Source organism: Euleptes europaea, chromosome 6 (genome assembly GCF_029931775.1).
Source record: "Euleptes europaea isolate rEulEur1 chromosome 6, rEulEur1.hap1, whole genome shotgun sequence".
NCBI classification, from domain to species: domain Eukaryota; kingdom Metazoa; phylum Chordata; class Lepidosauria; order Squamata; family Sphaerodactylidae; genus Euleptes; species Euleptes europaea.
This window is the reverse complement of record NC_079317.1, coordinates 87,590,619-87,614,042: the sequence shown is the minus strand read 5'-3', so window position 1 is coordinate 87,614,042 and position 23,424 is coordinate 87,590,619. Positions and strand designations below refer to the sequence as shown.

The window sequence follows — 23,424 nt, the reverse complement described above, 5'->3', positions numbered from 1 at the left end:
TTTCCCGGTCCCATCTAACTCAATATACAACCTTACCAGTTTTCTTTCCAAGTCCAACCTCCACATCAGAATAAACACTACACATATTAGATGTTAGGAGAGCGCACCTTTTTTAATTTGGATGGTACAAAAGAATTCAGGAAGGATCAGAATCTGTTAATCTGCTTTAATGACCCAAACAAGGGTAAAGGAGCATCTTCTCAGACTTTGTCCAGATGGGTAGTATCTGCGGTAAAATTAGCTTATGCTGAGGCAGACGTGGCATGCCCAATTCCAATGAAATCTCACTCCACCAGGAGTCAGACGTCCTTAGCAGCTTTCCTTGTAAAGTCTCATTGGACGACATCTGCAAAGCTGCGACCTGGGCTACTCCCTCGACATTTGTCAAGCGTTACTCCATCAACATAGATCCAAGAAATGAGGCAGCTGTGGGAAAAGCAGTACTGCAAACAATTTTTCGCTGATCGGCCCATGCCTCACTCCTTTGTAAATGAGCTTTCTACTCTCCCATTTGAGGCTGTACAGAAGCCACGAAGATGAAAACAGTGTTGCGCTTACCTGTAATTGTTGTTCATCGTGTGGTCTTCTGTGCGGGCACACATCCCTCCCTCCTTTCCCCACTGTTGGCTGTTCTGCTCTTGACTCCCCCATGGTGGTGAAGGGAGAACTGCGGGAAGAATGCTCTCTCCATGAAGAATGCTCTCCCCACCTCTGTCACATGCCCATTTGGGCCGGAAACTCCAGTGTGAGATGGAGGGGAGAGGGAATGCTCCTAGTCACACGAATGTTCTAGAAACCTTTACAAATCATTCTCCCGTGGCAGGTCTGCAACTGCACAGACCCATGTGTGCCTACACAGAAGACCACTCAAAGAACCACAGTTACAGATAAATGCAACAGTTTTACTCCTTGTAACCTATGGTTGAGCTCTTGTTTCCCAAGTTGTCCTAATTTAACCCGATAGGCTTGCTTCAGCATATCTACTAAGGAAGAGATGTCACAATAAATTTTCCTTCAATAAATCAAAAATATTTCCTTTGGCATTTCTAAGGCATCAGGCCGAGTAATAGGTAATTTAAGCCTTTGGTGCTAAAGACCATGGTTCTAGCCCTTACTGTGAAATCTGGATATTTAAAATGATTTAAATATTTCAAATGGATTTAAAATGGATTGCATTCATAAATTTGATATTGTTTCTTATACTAGGACATTTTCTTGTCTTTCTTAGGCTTTTATGCTGTGCCATGTTCAACACTGATGCATCCTCCCAGTAAAAAGGAACCATAGGCATATCCTTAAACATGTACCTAGTCAGCATATAGTCTCTTGGATAGCCTCAGTGATATCATACTGCCCTTGCACAAATCTATGGTGAGACCACACTGTGTACAGTTGTTGTCACCACACCTAAAAAGGATATTACTGTGTACAGTTCTGGTCACCACACTTTAAAAAGGATATTACAGAGCTTGAGAAGGTGCAGAAAAGAGCAACCAAAATGATTAGGAAACTAGAGCAACTGCCCTATGAGGAGCAGTTAAAACGCTTAGGGCTGTTTAGCTTGGAAAGAAGGCGGCTGAGGGGAGACATGATAGAGGTCTATAAAATTATGCATGGTTTGGAGAGAGTGGACAGGGGAAAGCTTTTCTCCCTCTCTCATAATACTAGATCGCTGGGTCATCTGCTAAAGCCAGAGGGTGAGAGATTCAAAACAGATAAAAGGAATTATTTTTTACCACAACGCATAGTTAAATTGTGGAACTCCCTGCCCCAAAATGTGGTGATGGCTGCCAACTTGGAAGGCTTTAAGAGGGGAGTGGACATGTTCATGGAGGAAAGGGGTATTCATGGCTACTAGTTAAAATGGATACTAGTCATGATGCATACCTATTCTCTCCAGGATCAGAGGTGCATGCCTATTATCTCAGGTGCTGTGGAACACAGGCAGGATGGTGCTGCTGCAGTCGTCTTGTTTGGGGGCTTCCTAGAGGCACCTGGTTGGCCACTGTGTGAACAGACTGCTGGACTTAATGGGCCTTGGTCTGATCCTTGGTCTGGTTCTTATGGCCAAAAACGCACGGGCACTTACTCCTGCCTCCGCCCAGTCTCCTCCCTGCTTTTTTCCATTTTCAAGCCGGACCAAATTCTCGCAAACGAACGAGACCTCGGATGCTGCTGGCCGAGCGTTGTGTCGACCTAAAACGAACCCGTCTTAGTGATTGAGGACCCAAACCATTACCCCTGGCTCGCTTCAGATGAACAGGAGCCTATTCTTCCGGCGTCATGACGTCCCGCACGCCTCCAAACCCCTCCCTGCGCAACCTCACCCCCTTTTGTTTTCCAAATTTTTTTAAAAGTGGGAGCGCAGGGCTGTTATTGGTCAGTGAGTCAGTGAGTCGGCCAATCACCACCGGGAGCGTGCTTTGCTGAACGGCCAGGAAGTGCGTGTCTCCGGCGTTTTCTGTTTTGACGGGCAGATCAGCATGCTGATTCGCCACGGATCAAGAGAGGTTCTGCGCACAGATTGTCCCCCCGCCCGGTTTGAACTGATCCTGGCTGAAACGGGGAGGACACTGGGAAGAAACCAGAGTAAGTGCGTTTTCGGCCTATGTTTTCAGCTTGAATTATGTTTGCTAGAGAGATGCTGTACCGTTGTCCTGTCATAAACCTTTCTAACCTTTGCCATAGGATGCGTGCCAAGAATTACGGGAGATGCATTTATGCTAATTTACTCAGCAAATACTAATTTAATTGCTGTAGTTCAGGATGTACTGTGCATTGTAGAAATCTCCAGATGAAGGCAGTTTAATTTTTTGAAGCTTATCAAGGCTTGTTAAAAACTGTAGTTTTGCTGGAGCAGGGCCGATCAGCTTTTGGCTTCTAAATTAGGATTAGGTTTAACAAGGGTGAAACGGAGGAAGCACATGAAAGGTTCATTATCCAAATTCTGAAATAGCTTATTGGTTACAATGCTTTTGTTTATATCTTTACAGTAGTGTTCCAGTTCTAGTAAATAGTAGCGGTAGCGGCAGCAAATAAATACATGTGGTTAGTTTTCGATTCTCTCTTGGAAAGGTGTCAACTGCTAAAGCGAATATATAAGATTGGCAGAGCCTAGTCATAGCCCTCATGTGGTAGCCATTTCAAAGAAACCAGAGTCTTCTTTCCTAGTATTGATGGTGGAATCCTGTAAAAGACAAATGGAGCAAAGTTTCTCTTATCTTTCGTTACATTGTTTTTTGCCCGGTCAGTTGTGTCTTAGAGCTAGGTGCACAGGGTTGCTCACTCATACTGTTCTTCGGAAGCCATGTATGGACAGTGCCATCAACCACTTCATCCCTTCGGCAGTATATCCTACGGACCTAAAAGCACATATGCATGGAACATTTTGTATGAGTTGGATTTGTGCATTATTGCAAGTCACCTGGTACTTCTTCTACATTTGTGTTGGGGATTTCGCCACTTCGTTATTTCAAAACTTGTAAAAGAGTATGCTGGACGACATTTCTCCATTCATGCTCTGAGAGCTTATCGAAGGCACTTATAGAAAGGAAAATGGAACTGAATATTGCATTATTGCCAAAAGGCTTCTTGTTTTCCAGACAGGAGCAATGTGGTAACTGTTGCTGGTCTTGTAGCACAGTATAATATCTTAAGTAAATGGCTAAAAGGTTCTTTGTTACTTCTCTTGACTTAATTATCTTGGGTTCATTGTAGATCATTCTATGGCAAACATTTTTGTGTGTTTGGCCTACAGACATCTCTGACTGAATAATCAATAAAATATTTTTCCCCTTGATCTAGTCAAGCATAGGAGTGAAATTATTGAGTGGGAGACAGGGTCACCTTCTCCAATATTTTAATATAAATGATGATTCTTCTACATTGTTCACTCAAGAATAAAAGACAGCTCAAGGTCTGCTAGATTCCCTTTTTTGAGAAATCCCTTATCTGGCAAATATTTATTTCGCATGATCTCTGTGTATGTTTAGACTTCCATAGTCAATAAACTAAAATACTTCTAATACATGTAATATTCTGTTAATGAAATGCCTATTGATAAATAAGAAAAAAACAAGAAACATTGTTACTACAATTTAGTTTTGTTCGCAAAGCATGTTACTTCTTTTCTACTTCTAGCAGTTAGAAAAATGTTTGGGTGCTACATAAATCTTTGAATTCATTTGCTAGGGTATACATATATACATTTGTTCTATTGATTTAGAAAATGCATATGCTGTCTTCCCAGAGAACTGCTTGATTATTGATTACTATTTACAAGAGATATGGGGAACACCTTTTAGTCTGTATGTATCACTTGTTAGCATTATTAATATTTTATGGAAAGTGGAAAAGCCATTTTAAATTTGAAAACACATTTAGTTAATGTAGGCTTTTTCATTTGCTTTAGAGATACATTAATTGCCCAAACTTCTTTTACTTATGAAAGTTGGTCTGTCATTTAAAAGATTCAGTGCTCTCCTCATTGTAATATAACTTTCCTGTTAACTTTTTTAAAAAATAACACATAACAATACAGCTTGGAAAAAATGAAACATTTTTAAGGGCAAATATTTGCCTCTTGGGGGCCTAATTTATATCAGAACTTCAGTGCACCCTTCTATATTGACTAATAAAAATGATAAGTCCATGTTTCTGCTAATCAAAACTTACTTCCACCCCTTGTCATTAGGCCTTAAAAGAAAAGACTGACACCCTTTTTTGGCATGCATCTTTCCCTTCCAAGGATAATAACAGTTCTCTGTGAGTATCGGTGTTGGGTTTGCTTAGTGAAATAGCACAGAGAGGAAGGGTTACATATTTTTTTTACTTCAGAAATTTACATGCCTCCTCTCCGGGGACTTGCCTGAAGCAGCTCACAATTAAAATAATACAACAAAATCAAACAAGCCATTAAAAACAAGCCAGGGAATAAAAACATCATAAAAGATCACTAAGCATCATAAAATACTTGTACAAGTCCTCGGGCTAGAAGGAGACCATACAAATAAATTTTTCAAAGGTGCCACTAGATTTGAGTCCAGTAGCACAAAATTTGACAAAACTCCCTCCATCAGATTTGCAGTGGACTCCTTCAGTTAAAAGCCCAGGTAAAAAGAAATACCCAGAATTAAATCTTGACACAGTGCATCTGCAATTTATTTTTTTTAAACCACTGGGAGATCTATTCATGGTAGGGTTGCCAGCTCTAGATTTGGAAATTCCTGGAGATTTTGGGGCGAAGCCTTGGGAAGGTTGGGTTTGAAAAGGGAAGGGACTTCATCAGGGTATATTGCCATATACAGTCCACCTTTCAAAGCATCCTTTTTCTCCAGGGGAACTAATCTCTGTGGCTGGAGATCAGCTGTGATTCTGGGAGATGTCTAGGCCCCATCTGGTAGTTGGCAGCCTTAATTCATGGATTTCCCAGACTCAAGACTACTTTGGACTGCAGTCATTTTGTATAGGGTTGCCAGGTCCCTCTTTTCCTCCGGCGAGAAGCTTTTGCGTTAAAGTGTGTGCGTGCCGATGCACGCACAGCACTTCCGGTTTAGAACCAGAAGTGCCGCCTCGCAAAGGGCCTTTACCTCTTAGTTTGAGTGGTAAAGCTGCCCTTTACCACTCAAACTAAGAGGCAAAGGCTACTCGCGTGGCAGAACTTCCTGTTCTAAATGGGAAGTGCTGTGCGCGGTATGCTCGCGAGCGTGCACGTTTGCCCACCGACCCTCAGGTGGTTGGCGGGCAGAGTGGGCAATTGCCAGGGGTTGCCCGCCAGCAGCGGGCACCTGGCAACCCTAATTTTGTATGAGCAGTGGCTCATGAACATGGCACCTATATGTGAGGATGAGGCCAGCATGGTCATGCCAACTCTCACTCGCCGTACATGCAGCCAATGCATGGAGGTGTCTTGTGTACAGGGCTTGTGTAATGTCTGCTTGAATGTCAAACACCAAGCACTGATTCAGCAATACAGGAGAATCTTTAAAACAACAACAACTGCTGCCCACTGTAAGAATCCTTTTCTGAACAGTACTCCTGGGAACCTTAGAAGTGAGGTGTGGCTCATGAAAGCTCATATCCTGCCAGGAATTTTGTTAGTCTTTAAGGTACTGCTGGACTCTTGCTCTTTTCTCCTGGGAACCTTGTTTAGTTTGCCTAACTGCCGAGCAAGGGTGATAAAGGCAGAGGGTGTGAAATACTAAGTATGGTTTAGCTCTGTCACAATGTCCAGTTCTCTTCAACCCTGTTCGCTTCAAATCACACCTTCTTACCATGACACTTCCCAGAGGATCCTTAAATTCCAGGCCCTGTGCAACCAGAGGAACAGAGGCATTCCATCTTGTATCAAACATACAATTGTGATCAGGCCTCCATGCAATTAAGGAGCATTGCAGGATGACACAACTAGACTCTCCATCCCCATGACTGGTGGCAACCTTTGGAAAGCAGTGGCAGAAGCTACTTGATGCAGAGAACAGGTTAGTGGAAAATTGCACGAATAAGCTGTTTATGTAAACTCACCATAAACCTCCTAGATCTCATGTCCCTCTTGTAGTGGCTTGGGTCATCAGCATCTTGTCTATCTATGTTTTAGCCATTTTATGTGGGTGCATAATGTTGAATTTCACACTTTTAACGTTGAGCTCTTTATGACCTCAATTTTGGGCATTTTCCAATATATATCTGGAGTATATATGCAGAGTGGTAAGCTGCAGTACTGCAATCCAAGCTCTGCTCATGACCTGAGTTCGATCCCGATGGAAGTTGGTTTCAGGTAGCCGGCTCAAGGTTGACTCAGCCTTCCATCCTTCCGAGGTCGGTCAAATGAGTACCCAGCTTGCTGGGGGTAAAGGGAGGATGACTGGGGAAGGCACTGGCAAACCACCCTGTAAACAAAGTCTGCCTAGTAAACGTCAGGATGTGATGTCACCCCATGGGTCAGGAATGACCCGGTGCTTGCACAGGGGACCTTTACCTTTACCTAAGATCACTTCATTGAGTGGAGGGCAACACAATGTATACACTCAAATGCAGGCATGCAGTGGTTTCTTCCACTGGAATGAATTGAGCCTTTATGTAAAATGCATCAGAACTATACGTGATGATGCTAGATTTTGTTGAATATTCAATCATTTTAATGCTAATTGAATGTAATAATTTTTAATTTTTAATTGAATGTAATAATTTAAATTATGTTGCTGGCAGTAACACAAAAAAGGGCTCATGACCCAACAACAGGGATTGTCTTGGCCTCTGTGCCCTGTTGGTTGGCCTTCTGGTTTGGCTGCTATGAAGAACAGGGTAGTAGACTAGATGGACCTCTGGTCTGATTCAGAAGGGCTCTTCTTACGTTCTTATGACCTAACCTTACATTTTCAAACTCTACAGAGCTGTAAGTGTAGATGTGCATATTTAACAGGCTAAAGAACTTAACCAACTCTAGAAATGAAGCTGATGTCTACCAACAAAACAAAACAAAATTATCATATACTGAGGATTTTTTAAAAAACCCAGCCACCCCTTCCCTTAGTGTCAAAATAAGTGACTATTAAGGATTCAGCAGCATAATATTCATTTATTGATGGATGTCTAGAAAAATGATAGAGCCATTCCAAGCAGTTCTACTCAGAATCCTACTGAGGTCTGTTGAGTGGGGCTGAGAAAAGTGTTCTTAGGATTGCAGTGAAACTGCTCTAGTGCTCTGTATGATCAAGTACAACAATCATCTAAAAAAACAAGTAGGCAGAATGTGAAGCACTTTTGTTCTACTTATTGTTTTGAAGGGATGGTTTGAAGTATGGTTTTCTTAATGCTCATTCTATCACTTGGATTTAGGGTTCCCAACCTCCAGGGGGGTCCTGGACATTTCTTGGACTTACAACTTATCTCCAGGCTATGGAGATCAGTTACCCTGGAGAAAATGGCTGCTTTGGAGGGTGGATTCCATAGCATTATGCTCCACTGAGGTCCCTCTTCTCTCCAAACCATGCCTTCACCAGGTTCCACCCCAAATCTGTTGGCAACCCTATTTGGATTGTTTCAAAACACGTTTGAAAACTGCAAGCTAACAGCATGTTAGCAACTAATTCAAACATTATTTCAGTATCATTCATGAATTACTTTAGAATCCCTTGACTTAAGGAAGAGAAAATCCCCCAAATCCTACTTTTGGTCAAAGCATAAGACCATAATTAATTTGGCATGTGCTTTTGAGTTAAGAACACAGTGTTCTGAGCTCTCCTTGAAAAGGGTTTTCAGAACATTGGAGGAATACTTTTGCAGAGCATTATTAACTGGGTGGAGACTTAAAGATTTGTTACAAATGAAGAGATGTTAATTAAATATTGTTATTTCTTGCTGTCAATCAAGTGAGGTTAAGCTTTATTTATATTCTGAAGAGAAAAACAGAAAGTGAAATAGGTAAAAATATTATATACAAGAACTGCCAGGAAGCATACAGTAGTTTGGTTATAGTATGAATTTAATCAGTTGGAATTTGTGGAGGTGATGGTGCAGGTAGGATAAAATGCTGAGGGGTGGGGGGAAGAATGCTATTTTCTAGGACTTACTTTATGAATATATCCTCTTCATGTACAAGTGATTGACAGTATCCTCTTCATCCCAAATTGCTGATATGTGAGGCCAATTCACACAATTAGTTGAGGTGATAGGTATTCAGCTCATCACTTGGTAAACTCGCCTGGCATCATTTTCTGGGATGAGGCAATTACCATGATTAAGTAGGCATATGCTGGGGTCAGCAGCTGTGGATGTAGCCCATAGCAGAGAGCATAGCACAGCCAAAGGAGGATGGGAGCCCAATGAGCAAGGCAGTGATAATTCCTTAAAATGGATTGAGAGCCCTAAAACTGAGAGGTGCTTTCAAAGGATTGGGAGTGCCCAATATATCAGATGAAATTATTTTAAGATTTTATAATTTGTCATGAAAAGGCACACACAGAGGCCCTCTGTGCTGGAATTAGATAGCCAAGTTTATGAAAGCAGCAATATTCTGCTGCTGCCTCCCTCAAATATGGTTTCTAAAGGCCCCTCCAATGTTCTTGGATTTTGATGGTTCCATAATCTCAGGGCAATGTCCTACTGCTGGTTTCATCTGGGGATTTATTTGTTTGAAAGCCATCACCAAATAAAAGAGTTGGAATAAGTTATAAGGTTGTCTGAAGAGGGTAGGAGCCATTACTTATCTTTTGAGCACATTTTCTCTCACTCTTCTTCTAAGGAGTGCAGGATGGTGCACACAGCTGTGTCTTTGCCAATATCTGTACAACAACCCCGTGAGGTATGTTAGGCTGAGAAGGAGTGTCCAACCCAAGGTCTTTAACACTTGGCAGAGTGCCACCCTTCCTGTGCCACTAAGATTCCACATGCCACAAAAACTCTATAGTAAAACCATAGAGGTTTTGTTCAAATGCTAGAGCATCTCCAGCAATGCACTTATGTCACTTCCAGGCACATGGGGAGTGACATTAGCATGTTGCTGGTGACATCGTTATGTCACCAGTGAGGTTCCCCAGCAAGCCTCCTCCTGGTTGCCAGGCCATGCCTGGTAATCCTACTCTTGTACCATTGGTATAGTTTGCAAAGTAAGGAGGGCCACTCCACGAAAGTGACCCTAGCACCTTCTAAAGCTAGACGTGATCACAGTAGAGAATTTTTTATCTTGAACATATGAATACAAGAAGTTGCTTTATAATGAGGTCTAATGAGGTCAGTATTCTCTAGGATTGCCAACTCTGGGTTTGGACATTCTTGGAGATTTGGTGGTAGAGGCTGAAGTTTGGAGAGGGGAGGGATATCAGAGGGGTATAACTCCTTAGACTCACCCCCCCAAAGCAGCCATTTTCTGCAGGGGAATTGATCTTTGTAGTCTGGAGATCAGTTGTAATTCCAGGAGATCTCCAGGCCCAACCTGGAGGTTGGCATCCATATTGTTTACTTGGATTCATATCCGCTTTCAAAGTTTTCGGTCCTTTTGCATCCCCTACTATCTGATCCTTTTAACTGGAGATGCCATGGATCGAACCTGGGACTGCGTGTAAAGCTTTTGCTCTGCCTGTTTTTAAACCCCAGATCTTTTTCATTACAGTCCATTTAGAATGTTAACCATCTCTTGTTGTGAATTCTTTCTGACTGCTAACTCCATAAAACCTCACATGCTAAATACTCATGTTAGAAAGGAAGTACAGATCAATTGCCCAGCAATGCATCACAATGTGCATTTTTTATACCCAGACTGATAGCTGAGTACCCTTCATAGTCTTTGTGGCATTACTAAATTTTTACCTTGTAGAACAAATATGTAGTTCTTTCTTATAAGTATTTCATCTTGATGAACTCTGACAGAACATATACAGTTGCCTTACATAAGCTGAAGGAAGACTATAGTGAATGTCACAAACTCATGGAGAAGGTTCTTAGAGCGCAAAAAAAACAAAACAAAAACGCCGCAACATGGTTGAGTGATTTTTAAAACCATTTTTACTGTTCTTTTCTCACATTGTCACTAAAATATTTCTTTGTTATCTGAATGGGACATCGGCTGACTGGCCGAGCTTTCTTTACCTGATTGTGTGAAAAGTCTTGGTTAAATCTGTTAGGCCTTGGAGGCCTGGTAACCTGCTAAGTGCTATAGAGCCTGAAAGACATTATGTCCTTGGACTAACTTGTCTCTTTTGCTTGTGGCTTGCTATGATCGAAACAAGTGTGGTAGGTATGTGCTATTACAAGAAGTTACAATTGATGAGCTGAAGGCTCGGTGTAAAAATAAAATTGGAGCTTGCATAAGACTATGAAGTAATCCCTAACGGAATTGCAAAAGAGACTTTTACACTTTTGTGCAGTAGTTGTCTGCTTTCAGAACCACAGAACTATCTGAACACTATTTCAGAAATGCCCTTTGTGTTTGCCAAACAAAAAAATTAAGATATATTATTCAGAATAAGTGTAGCCTAAAGTGTAGCCTTTACAACATCTGCAATTGCAGATTTTTCTATATGTCGTACCTCCATGTGAGTAGGGCTGTCAGGTCCTTCTTTGCTACCAGTGGGAGGTTTTTGGGGTGGAGCCTGAGGAGGGCGGGGCTTGGGGAAGGGAGGGACTTCAATGCCATAGAGTCCAATTGCCAACGCGACCATTTTCTCCAGCTGAACTATCTCTATTGGCTGGAGATCACTTGTAATAGCACGAGATCTCCAGCCATCTCCTGAAAGTTGGAAACCCTATGGTAAACATTGATTTTTGTTGCTTGGTATTGGTCAGCCCTAGTTAGTATTTGGATGGGAGACCACCAAGGAATCGCTACACAGAGGAAAGGACTGGGAAACCACCTCTGTTAGTCTCTTGCCCTAAAAACCCTATGGGGTTGCTATGTGTCGGCTGTGACTTCATGAGAATTTACACACGCACACATTTCTTGTCATGAGGAATTATCCAGTTGGACATGCTTCTGTATGCATAGGAGCATATCCAGATGGAAAATTTCTTTTGGCATGAAATGGAGGTATCTGCACAAACAAAAACATGATTTGTAACAGTGTAACACATGAGTCAGCAGTGTGATGTGGTAGCTAAAAAAGGCAAATGCGATCTTGGGCTGTATCAACAGACGAATAGTGTCCAGATCACGCAAAGTGATGGTATCGCTTTACTCTGCTCTGGTTAGACCTCACCTAGAGTACTGTGTTGAGAGGGAGGGCATCTTGGCCATCTTCTGGGCATGGAATAGGGGTCACTGGAGGTGTGAGGGGGAGGTAGTTGTGAATTTCCTGCATTGTGCAGGGGTTGGATTAGATGACCCTGGTGGTTCCTTTCAACTCTATGATGATTCTATGTAGATCCTTGTGCTATGCTGGCATCTGCTGCCAAAACAACATTTTTTTAAAAAATCTCCACAGCCAATCAGAAGCCTTGCAATAACTCTACCTGGCCCCACCCACTTCCTAAAAACATTTGGCAGGCACAAGCAAAGGTTTTGGCACCTGCCATGGCACCCATGGGTACCATGTTTGGGACCTCTGCTCTAGCTTTTAGCATAGTACAGTGCAGCAGAATAATAAATATTACTGACTCATAAAGTCCACCAGGCTTGATTTAGAAATCATCTGATAGAAAAAATCAATGTGGGAATGCCCCCCCAATACTATTTTTTGTTTTGTAAAGGTTCGCCAATCGTCCTTCCTACAAATCCATACCTTTCCCCTTAGCCCATCCAAACCCTATTTGTTGTAGATACTGGGCAGACTGGCAGCAAGTGTGAAGGCACAGAAGCAGGGAACTGCTCTTCTCCTGCTTCTCCATACTGTAGACATGGATTTGATAGTGTCCGGGGGCACCAAAGGAGCCCCGAGGCGCAGAGTGGTAAGCTGCAGTACTGCAGTCCAAGCTCTGCTCACAACCTGAGTTCGATCCCAACAGAAGTTGGTTTCAGATAGCCGGCTCAAGGTTGACTCAGCCTTCCATCCTTCCAAGGTCGGTAAAATGAGTACCCAGCTTGCTGGGGGTAAAGGGAAGATGACTGGGGAAGGCACTGGCAAACCACCCCATAAAACAAAGTCTGCCTAGTAAACGTCGAGATGTGACGTCACCCCATGGGTCAGGAATGACCCGGTACTTGCACAGGGGACATTTACCTTTACTTTTAGGGGCACCAAAGAGCATCTTGGGGACAGTAATGTCTGGCACCTTGGGAATTATATTTCTTAGGAAGTATCTTGGTGCCTCTGACACTGCTGAAGCAGTGTCCAAAGTACAAGAGAGGAAGGGCCAGAGAAAAGGTCTCTGCTGCTCAACCACCGAACTGGCTGACTGGCTCTAGCTGCAATCATTGCTGTCATCCTGGTGCAGCAACATCCTGGTGGCAAAATAACAGCTACTTTGAGATGGGAGGGGACAACCTGGGGAGGTTTCATTGTCTGTGTGCTCATTCCTTCTTCTAATTGCCAAGCCCAGTCACTTTCTTTAATATGAATGTTCCTTACTGCTTTGTGTGCCCCTGCTTATTAAGAGATTTCATATACATGCCATGATTTCAATTTAGGATAAAACGTTGGTTTACTACACTTGATCTTAGCCAAAAGGCCGAGAAGCGATGCTGGTTTTATTTCAACAGATAGTCCACTCTGCCTCAAAGCTCAGATGAATGATAGCAGTTTTATAAGGAAGGGTAGCTGTCCCCAAAGGGCTAACAATCTAAAGAGTTAATACTTAAGTGAAATCCCTAGTAAAAGATGAAATAAGTGTTTGGTATGATCTAATGTTTACGGGTGTATGTACAGATCTCCTTCAATGCTTAAATGGCTTTGCCTGTATTCATCCTTACAGTCCCCTGTCCCACCTCCCAAAAACCTACATGTAAGAGTGTTTTTTTTAATTGCCAGTATAGGTGGCTTTTTTTGGTCTTATGTAAGGGAGATGACACCAAAGCTCATAGGAAATAGAAATGCAAGTGTTTCCCCTTTACAATGCCCCCTTTTTCCAAGTCAGTAAAAGCATCTCTTGTTTTGGTTTCAGGAGAGCTGCATGTTCTAATTCACAGCTGGGGGTATGGATCAGCCCTGATGGCCACTAGTGAATGCTGGAGGAGAGTAGAATCCTTTTTTTTTTTAAAAAAATTAAAATGTCAAGACTAAAGGCAAGTGCTTCATTTTTAAGCCTTTCCGTTTTTCCTTTGTCAAAATGCTTGTCCGAATTGTGTACCGATGGAAGAATTACAAAAGAGAAACCATTTGTACTTTAAAGATATTTTTTTTAAAAAGCATATTTGATTTTGATGTAACCTCATGGAAATAGGTCTCTTTTATCTTTTCAGTTAAATGTCATTTATTTATTTATTTGGGCCACAGTCCTTTTCGAAGAAGTAGTGGTGCTAAGTGTTTCATTTAATTGTAATAAAATGTTGCCCTAAAGAAGAATAAAAAATGGTGTTTTTTTACTATTTCATATAGAAAAACATATAACTGTGTAATAGTGTTTTAACTATAGTTTGTATGGACCGCATACATTTAAACTCTATGCAAATCTTTTCTACTGCAGGGCAAACTGCTATGAGACATAACATGCTGTGTAGCGAACGTATGCCATAAAGTTGATAATGATACCTCCCTGAGTTCATCATGCTCTATACAAAGAACTCAAAAGAGAAAAGATGCAGAAAAGGGAAAAAGAGGGAGAATGGGGAAATAGGCTGGCATGATTAATAGGGCTGTACAATCTAAAAGGCTATCTTGTTTGCAGGAGTTTGCTGATGTTGTTATGTGGCCATTCATAGTCTGTGACTTGGAGGGGAAAAACACAATAAGAATATGATGACACTAGAATTCTGTTCAGCAAGTATTGGCTATTTGGTTAAATAAATTAGATAATGAAACAAAGGCACCCTCCTTCTGTTTCCTTTCTTTGTACTTGTGCTGGGAGACTGACCAAAATACATGCATTCTCTAGTGGGACTGAAATGTGCTGCTCCTTAGAGAAACATGGGTGGGTGGCTGTCTTAAAAAGAAAATGAAAAAAGCATTTGTTCAAGCTGCTTGGCAACACAAATATTTCACTAAGTGAGGGCTGACAATACATCTTGCTGTGCCAAAGAGTGGCAGTATGAAAGAATGTTATGTTCAACTTTCCTCATTAGATGAAGATACTTTCCTGTTAATTTTCATCTGAGGACTACTTGCCTGTTAAGCCTAGCAAAGGAATGAAGCCCATTAATCTTCAGAACCTGTCATTATCTTGAGCTCATTCTTCTGTCATTCTAGAAATGTATGCATCCAGTGCTTCTGAGTGTGTTGGGTAGTTTCATAACTAGCTCCTGAGCAATTGAGAGTGGGCTGAGGGGAAGCAAGATGAAGGTGGGTCGTAGACAGCAAGAGACTTTCTGTTGCTCAGAAAGTATGGAAGACTTAAACAATGAGGTGAAACAGTTTTCATACAGGGATGGTACTACCTCAATCCCACATGAAAGTGGCCAAAATGTGAAAAATATACCCAATGGTCAGAAGGGTAAGTCAAACATTCTCTGATGCAATGTATTTTCTTCACAATAGGGAGATTTCAAATGATTTGTTTGTCAAATACAACCTCGTGGTGTGCAGCTAGGGTTGGCAGCTCCGCATTGGGAAACACCTGGAGATTTTGGGGGCGGAGCCTGAGGAGGGCAGGGTTTGGAGAGGGGAGGGACTTCAATGCCATAGAGTCCAATTGCCAAAGTGGCCATTTTCTCCAGGTGAACCGATCTCTATTGGCTGTAGATCAGTTGTAATGACGGGCGATCTCCAGCCACTACATGGAGGTTGGCAACCCTATACACAGTCCTTGCCCAAGGAATGTATTGCTTCATTGAATTAGATCTTTGGTGAAACCTTTTTTTGTCTGCGATGGCAAATTGTTGATGTGGAGGTAATTTGCTTGTGTGTGTGTGAGTTTTGAACTTATTATGCCTATTTGAATTGGCCATCACAGTGAGACTGTAAGGAGGTATTTATTGTCCTGTGACAACTTCAGATTGTGGAAAACACAGAGAGCTAGTTTAAAAAAAGAACTTTAAATGCACAGTCAGTGGGATGTTGAAGAGTGGGAAGAAGGAAAAATTCCAGGACAAATGATTTCACATAATTGTAGTTACTAGATTCATGCCCAAGGTCAATAAAAATCAAATAATATTGAAAGAGCACATCTAAAATCCCCCCCACAAGCAGCTGTAAATTAACCTATATAATTTGGTCCAGTTTCCCCCCCCAAAAAGCACAGGCTGGCATGCCAGGACTAATGCCAGGAGCCAACTGAAATTAAGATGATTTTACTTATACTAAGTTTAATTTAATTTTTGTATTTCTTATATCAACTTAATACATAAAACACTATTAATATATTCATCAGTAACCTTTTTCTAACAATTAAAGCAGTTCCTCAGTGGAACAGGCTTCCTCGGGATGTGGTAAGCTCTCCTTCCCTGGAGGTTTTTTAGCAGAGGCTAGATGGACATCTGTCAGCAATGCTGATTCTATGACCTTAGGAAGATCACGAGAAGGGAGGGCACCTTGGCCATCTTCTGGGCATGAAGTATGGGTCACTGGGGTGTTGGGGGGAGGTAGTTTGGAATTTCCTGCATTGTGCAGGGGGTTGGACTAGATGACCCTGGTGGTCCCTTACTCTATGATTCTATGAACCTAGTATATTAGCAGAGGGCAACTATAACTGTGGTCATCTGAAGAAGCCAATGCACTTTGTATCTGTTCCATGTATACACTGGACTGACAACAATTATGGTGCACATTCACTCAGAAGGTTGTGTGTCCTTGGCTTGCCGGATGATAAATTTGGCTCAGACAGTTCTTATATGTTATGTCTTCTTTATCACAAGGGCCTATGGCCTAGAAACTATTGTCAATGTTCAGTTATTTCTGGCAAATCCAGTTCTATTTGATGTTAATGTTTTTATCACACAAACACACTTTTTTTTTACTTAGACAGAATGTCTATTGTCTTTCATCTATTCAAGAAACAGATACTTTATAAACTAGATGCCGATGAGATTCTGAACATAAGATAAGCTCACTGTTAATGTGAGAGAACCCTTGGTTGCTTTAGTGGTATGAGTTGCTTCTTGTGATCCTGCTTTTTAACTGGTCTGATATTGCTGCTTTTTTTGCCTGAAGGTAAAGCAAAGAATAAAAGCTTTAGCGGGCAAGAAATGTTTAACCACTCAGATGCAATTGATTCTAGCTGTCAGCACAAAGATGGTTCTTTAACTACAGACATGTTTGGGGAACTTCTTTTCCCTAAGGCTGTTTTCTGGTCGCTCTGAATGATGTCTCTTAAGAAATTATTACTACTTTTTAGGTGTCCTTTGTGAGATTTTAAAAAATTACTATATTTTCCTATGCATACTTGATTATTTATGCTGAGTTAAATGAATGGGACCACTAATGAAATTTAGAGCTAGGTTTCATTGTCCATGGTTGAAATGGACAAAGTTATATTTTGGCTAAAGGAGAAGCTATAGCTTGCCTGTGTTGGCTATCTAACCACTTTCTGAAAACACGTGATGGGCAACAGGAAAGGTGTCAGTTGGGGACCCCTGATTTACATCTAAGTTATTAATGGGAAAGGTCGGTATCTACTATTGGTGTGTGTAATGGCCGGGTCATGTGACATATATCAATTTCAGCAAATTCCAAACATGTTCACCTTTGGGCTGTTGTTATTACACTGCAGTGTTATGCAGGGTATTGAGAATAGATGTATCTGCCAGGTAACACAGTTGCCAGTTACTACTTGTTCATGGAACCTAGGGGTAACTTATAAAATGGCCATATGGCCACTGAATGCTGTTTTTTCATAGCACAATTTTGTAAAGTACCAAAATCCATTTCAGATCTTAGCCCAGTTCTATGCCAGCATGAATCCTAACTTTGCTTGACTGCTTAGCTACTGTTTGTGCTGGACCATGCCACTAACTGCTGTTATGCCAGTCTGATCCTGCCGGGCTGCTCTGTTGAACTCTTAAATTACTGCTACTGTGCTACGTACACTAATGTAATATATGGATATTCGATAGAAACCACAGGACACTAAGTACTATGCTCAGGCAGGAGCTCATTGTTCTAATGCTGAATGGATACAGATATTGCCTAGAAAGTCTTCGAGGTTAAGCAACCTATTTAATTTACTATCTAAACAATTCTAACTTTAAAGTCAGTGTTCATATTGTGTATGGGAGATAGGTTCACATTCCCTCCCCCTACTTATTTACAAAAATTACTGTGGTGTGCATTTCAACATTTGACATTTATTAAGTCAAAATGTGCCTTTGGAATGCTAGCTTAGGCTAGTGGGTATTGAATTACACATAGAATACATTTACTCATGTCACATAGTATCCTTAAAATATTCTGTTATGACACAGGCCGTTACCGCACCAACCTTTTAAAACGTTTAATGACACGTTTTATTTATTCATGCCTGCACCGTATTCCTTCTGTTTAGGGGTGGAGCCGATTTGCATACGTTGTATCCCCGTGTTATCTGCAAACATTTTACAGCGATGTTTGCCTTCTAGCCATTTCCAGGACGAATTTCCTTGGGGTACAGTCATTTTTAATACGTATTCATTTCTCCACCTACATCCTTAAACACACCCACTGTGTCGTCCCTTATCAATTTCCCCTCCCCTTTCCCTTTGCTATTTTTTATTATTTTTCTCTCCATTTTAATTTTTCTCGACTACCAAAAGAATGAAGGAACATTGGATCGTTGCACTAACCCCCCCCATTCCTTTACGTAGAGTCACATGAGTTCTATTATGATTTCCTTTGGACCCAGCAGTCTTCAAACAACGGGGCATCAGGGAAGATATCCTTGCTTGGGCTGAACAGAAATGTGGTGCAGGCAAATACGCGCCCGCACCCCAGCTTCTCACTTTGCAGACTCACTCACCCCACTGTGGTTTGATATTCTGTAAGCATCTCATGCGTGAGATCTATGCCCCTGGACTTGTTCATCTCATTTGATGATATGTAGCTCTTTAAGGGCTCACCCCAATGTGTCTGTGCTTTTAAACTATGACAGCACTTAATGAACATAATTTGCCAGGAAGAGCTGCTGCCGGTATGAAGAAGAAAGGGGAGAGAAAGGAGCATGTCATGCTTCCCTAACGTCATGAATGACGCGACACTCCCATGGGGAAAGTGCAGACAGGCGAAGCATTCAATACAGCGAGGAAGGAGGCAACATACAAACAGAAATTTAGACTGCACAGCCAAACCATGCAAATCTTTCACGATAATTTGTGGTAAAATCATGGTGCGGTAACGGCCCCAATCTTGTAACTTTTTAAGCTCCCAGTCTACCACTAAATTGAATGAAAGATTTATGAGTAGATATTTTGAAGATCTGGGCTCTGTAGAACCAGATTTTAGATTTTGTTTCTCATGAATCAACCCAAGCACCAACAGCCACAGATGAATTATCGTGTTCCATTCTTCAGCATATTTAATTTTGCAGGATTGTTGATAGTTTTACGCATATATGGTCATGATTTGATAACTCATTAAGAGATGACTTTTATTAGTGGTCATAGATCAAGTACCGTAGACTCAACTTTATATGACTGCTTTATAGTTTGTTCATACATTTAGCTGCAAGTCATCAAGTGTTGAATATCAAATGATATGCATGCATGTGTACACATGTCCTAATAGTAGCCAAGTGCCACAGATTTGGTGGGTTTGAACAGCCATCACTCTTCACTACAAAGTGTGGAAGCAGCTTATTATTAATTTAATTACTTCTTTTCCCCAAATTTATCATTGCCAATGGATTTCTCATTAATTCTTTGAATTGGTGATACAAATAACATAATGAGCTTTGCTATTGTGTGGGTAGCTGGCCCACGTCATGTTAGTGTACTGTTCTGTTGTTGCTAACTTTCGTCCTGCTTTGCTTTGTGTATCTAGCTTTATCTAACTTTCTTCCAACCCAACTTTTATTTGCCCCAGTCACTTGGCTATGATCATCTGAGCAAAGACTTTTGAACAGGTCCGGATCTACATTTTTTTTGAAGGGGGGCAAAAGTACAAAATGAAGCCCCCCCTATATTATATACGTATTTTTTCTTTATATGTGCATTTATAATCAATGTATATAATCCACAATTCTTTTCAATGATAGAATAAATTATGTTGACCTCTATGAACTGGTAATGAATAATTGCACTTTTACAATATTTTATGTATCTATAATGTTTGAATATTCTTTCAACCACTCTGCACACATAAAAATCTGAACCCAAGGATAAAGTTTTTAGCCTATCCTTTTTCCAGACATTTTTTTTAAATATAGCACACAGAATTTTGACATGGGAAACACTAAACGCATCTCATGCTCATTCGCAGCCTGATAAAGTTTAGCCCAAGAAAAGCTTTACCTGGTAATTTTGCTGCTAGAAACTAAAATGACTGAACTGAAGCTACTGTATTTTAGTCACTGGAAAAGACTCACTGGAAAAGACAATAATGCTAGGAGACATTGAAGACAGTAGGAAAAGACCCACCATGAGATGGATTGACTCAATAAAGGAAGCCACGCCCCTCAGTTTGCATGACCTGAGCAAGGCTGTTAAGAAGAGGATGTTGTGGAGGTCATTGTTTCATAAGTCAGAAATGACTTGATGGCAAATAACGCACGTGAACAGGCTCTCCATTCTTGTCCCCACCTTTCCCAAGGTGTAAAATCAGGCTTTCCCCCTCCGCCCCATTCAACTCCAGGCTGCTCCAGGGCTTGCAGCACCTCAGCAGAGCACAAGGCAGGGGGTCAAGAAAGAGGCACATCAGGCATTCTAAACCGTTAATGGTCACTAGTCTCCACAATGAGCCCTAAGCTCCCCCCAGAAGTCTCGCATGCCCAAAGCCTACTACAGCCACTGTCAACATGCAGTCCTTGAAAGAGGGGGTGAGAAGACAAGGAATTGGAAGGTCCTGCAGGTGAAAGAGTGGAGAGTGCCTTGGCTGGGGGAACGAGAGAGATTAGCAAGGCCAATAAAGGTTACCTGGAAGGAAGGCTCACTGCATAGAACTTGACATCTTTGAACATCTCCTCAGGAACCTTTAGCTCCTCCTCCTCTTTGCTCACCCTAGTCTCGCCCGACTAGCAGCCGCAGCTTCTGCCTTACCAAGGGATGCGACTTCCCTCTGAGGCCCGGGGCCTTCCTCTCCCTCCCCCCTCTTAGCAGTAGCCTAATCGTGGGAATGGGGCACACATGCTGCAGAATGAGCCATCTCAGCTGGGCAATTGAGCCTTCCCCACCTCCTAGCAGCAGCCTGATTGGGGGAACGGGGCATGTGCTGCAGAATGACCCATCTCTTCCGGGCAATTGAACCTCCTCCCCCTCCTGCTGCCACCCCCTCTCTGCCCACTGCCTAGGGCCACCCCCTTGCCCCCCTAGATCCAGCCCTGCTTTTGAAGGTGCCACCCTATAAACAGGTAAAATCAGCAACTGTCCAACATCCATCCATCCATTAAGAACATAAGAATATAAGGTAAAATCAGCAACTGTCCAACATCCATCCGTCCATCCATTAAGAAACATAAGCCCTTGGATCAGACCAAGGCCCATCAAGTCCAGCAGTCTGTTCACACAGTGGCCAAACCAGGTGCCTCTAGGAAGCCACAAACAAGATGACTGCAGCAGCAGTCTTTCACTCTTCTGAGGCCGATAAAGTGAGTACCCAGCTTGCTGGGGGTAAAATGTAGATGACTGGGGAAGGCAATGGCAAACCACCCTGTAAATATAGTTTGCCTAGTAAACGTCGTGATGTCACCTCATGGGTCAGTAATGACCCGGTGCTTGCACAGGGGACTACCTGTACCTATATGAGTAAATTGTGGCATTTCCCTTGCTGCTAGAATACTTTATTTAGGACTAAAGAGTTAACACCATTGCAGGAGATTTTTTGCTACAAGTAATCACTTTTTCTTTCCAGTCTTCTGTCGAGTTAATTGTGAGAAAATGGCCATATTTTGAGCCACACAGATTGATTATTCTGTATTTTTATGGCTAGGGGGAAAAGTTACCTCTTGCTTACTGTAGCAGGGTAGGGCAGATGAGAGCCATCAACATCAGGAGGACAGTTCTAATGGTCCTCCATTGGATTAAAAAGGATACCATATATGCAGTCGAAGGAAAACTGGAAATTTGCCTCTGGGGTACAGAATTACTGTCGATCCAGGAATCTTATAAAGCTAGTCTACAATTAATCTATAATAAATGTTTATGTTGTGTTGGAAAAAGAGAGGAGTAAGACCTTTGTTTAAATTGCTGACTGGACACGAAGCCATGTGTTTAAGCTTAACATAAATGAATACGGGACAGCCCGCCCCCCCCCCCGGCACTGCTGGAACCCCGTCACAGCTTCCACTTTAAATTAAATTTAGATTAAATGAAAACTAAGAGGGTGAAGGGTTCCCCCCAAGTATCGTGGCTCCCCCCCCCCCGCTACAGTTGCAGCCAGCGAGCCCAGTGTGGCCTCCTGGCCTTCCTTGCTGGGCCAGATGCAGTTCTCGTTCTGGGCTCTTCAGGCACCTTGCAACTGTGGGTTTTACCATCACGTGCCCAGGAAGGCAGGACTAAAAACTTCACTTCCTGTCTTCCTGGGCGGGAGCTCCACCCATATCCAGTTTCCGTCCTGCCTTGTACAGGGAAGCAGCTTCGCCAACAGGCTCCGCCATTGGAGTACCCTTTTTACCCGGGATTTCCTCTATCTTCTGATCCTTTACCTTCTGATCCCTTGGCTTCTTCACTTCCTCATTCCTCCTCGGCCTTTAAAAAAAGAGAGAGAGACAGTCTCCCTCCTGCTTCTTTTACCGTTCCCCCCCTTTCCCACTCCTCCGTCTTCGCTCCAGGCTTGCAGCACCTCAGCAGAGCACAAGGCAGAGGATGGCATGGGCAACATAAGAGACCCCATGGACAGGAGGGCCGAGAATTTGACCAGAAAGATCCATGACTCCTCGGCACTAGCCATTCAAGCCTCGGCCGCAACTTCAATCATGGCCAGAGCATCTATAGTTTGGATTAGAAAGATAGCTCAGCTGTATTCAGGCGAGAACCGAAGGGTTGTAGAGGGCCTTAATTGCCTCTCCAAAGCAGCAGCTTTCATGGCAGATGTGTCCTTTGACTCAATGACTTTCGCAGCCTGCGGCCTATCCTCCAACATAGCAGTGAGGAGGTCCCTGTGGTTGAGGCCTTGGCAGAATGAGTTCAAAACCAAGTCGCTTACCCTTTCCTACCCCTTCAAAGGAGGGAAGTTGTTTGGGGATAGGCTAGAAAAGATCCTGGTCGAGGACAAGGACAAGAAGAAGGTACTACCAAAGTCAGCTAGAAAGGATAGGAGATCCACCACTTCCTACCCTACCTTCAGGTCCTTCCACCCACTACCGCTCTTCAGGCCTGACCAGCGTAGGGACAGCTGAAACAGCTGCAGGGGCTCCTTTCGCAGGGGGAGTGGAAAGTTTTTTCGTCCCCAACAGGGCCAAGAGCATTTCCACCCCAAGGAGACAAGTGCTCCAAGGGCAATAAGCAATGACGCCAGACAACTGGCAATGGGGGGGGGGGGAGATTGCAGCACTTCAGCCACAAGTGGGTCCCTCCCCACACAGACGTTTGGGTATCCCAAGTGGTCTCCGAGGGATATCAAATAGAGTTTGTGAGCACACCAAAAAACAGATTCCTGAGGTCCCCCAGATCACTAAAAAGGGAAAAGCACCAAAGAACCCTGGCAGCCATAACCCATCTCATGTCCATTCAGGCTATAGAAGCGGTTCCCTCCACGGAGATTGGCAGCGGGACTTATTCAATCTTCTTTACAGTCCCAAAACACAACGGGGACTGCAGAGCCATCCTGAACCTGAAGCTCT

General features: G+C 42.6%; 1 protein-coding gene and 1 pseudogene across 3 annotated transcripts in view; one reads left to right on the top strand and one right to left on the bottom strand.

Annotated features, from left to right (window-relative positions):
- The window catches only part of SOX6 (SRY-box transcription factor 6), a 539,429-nt gene that overhangs the window by 135,352 nt on the left and 380,653 nt on the right, over positions 1 to 23,424 (top strand). The window lies entirely within an intron of this gene.
- LOC130479831 (U2 spliceosomal RNA) lies at positions 13,022 to 13,110 on the bottom strand (annotated as a pseudogene).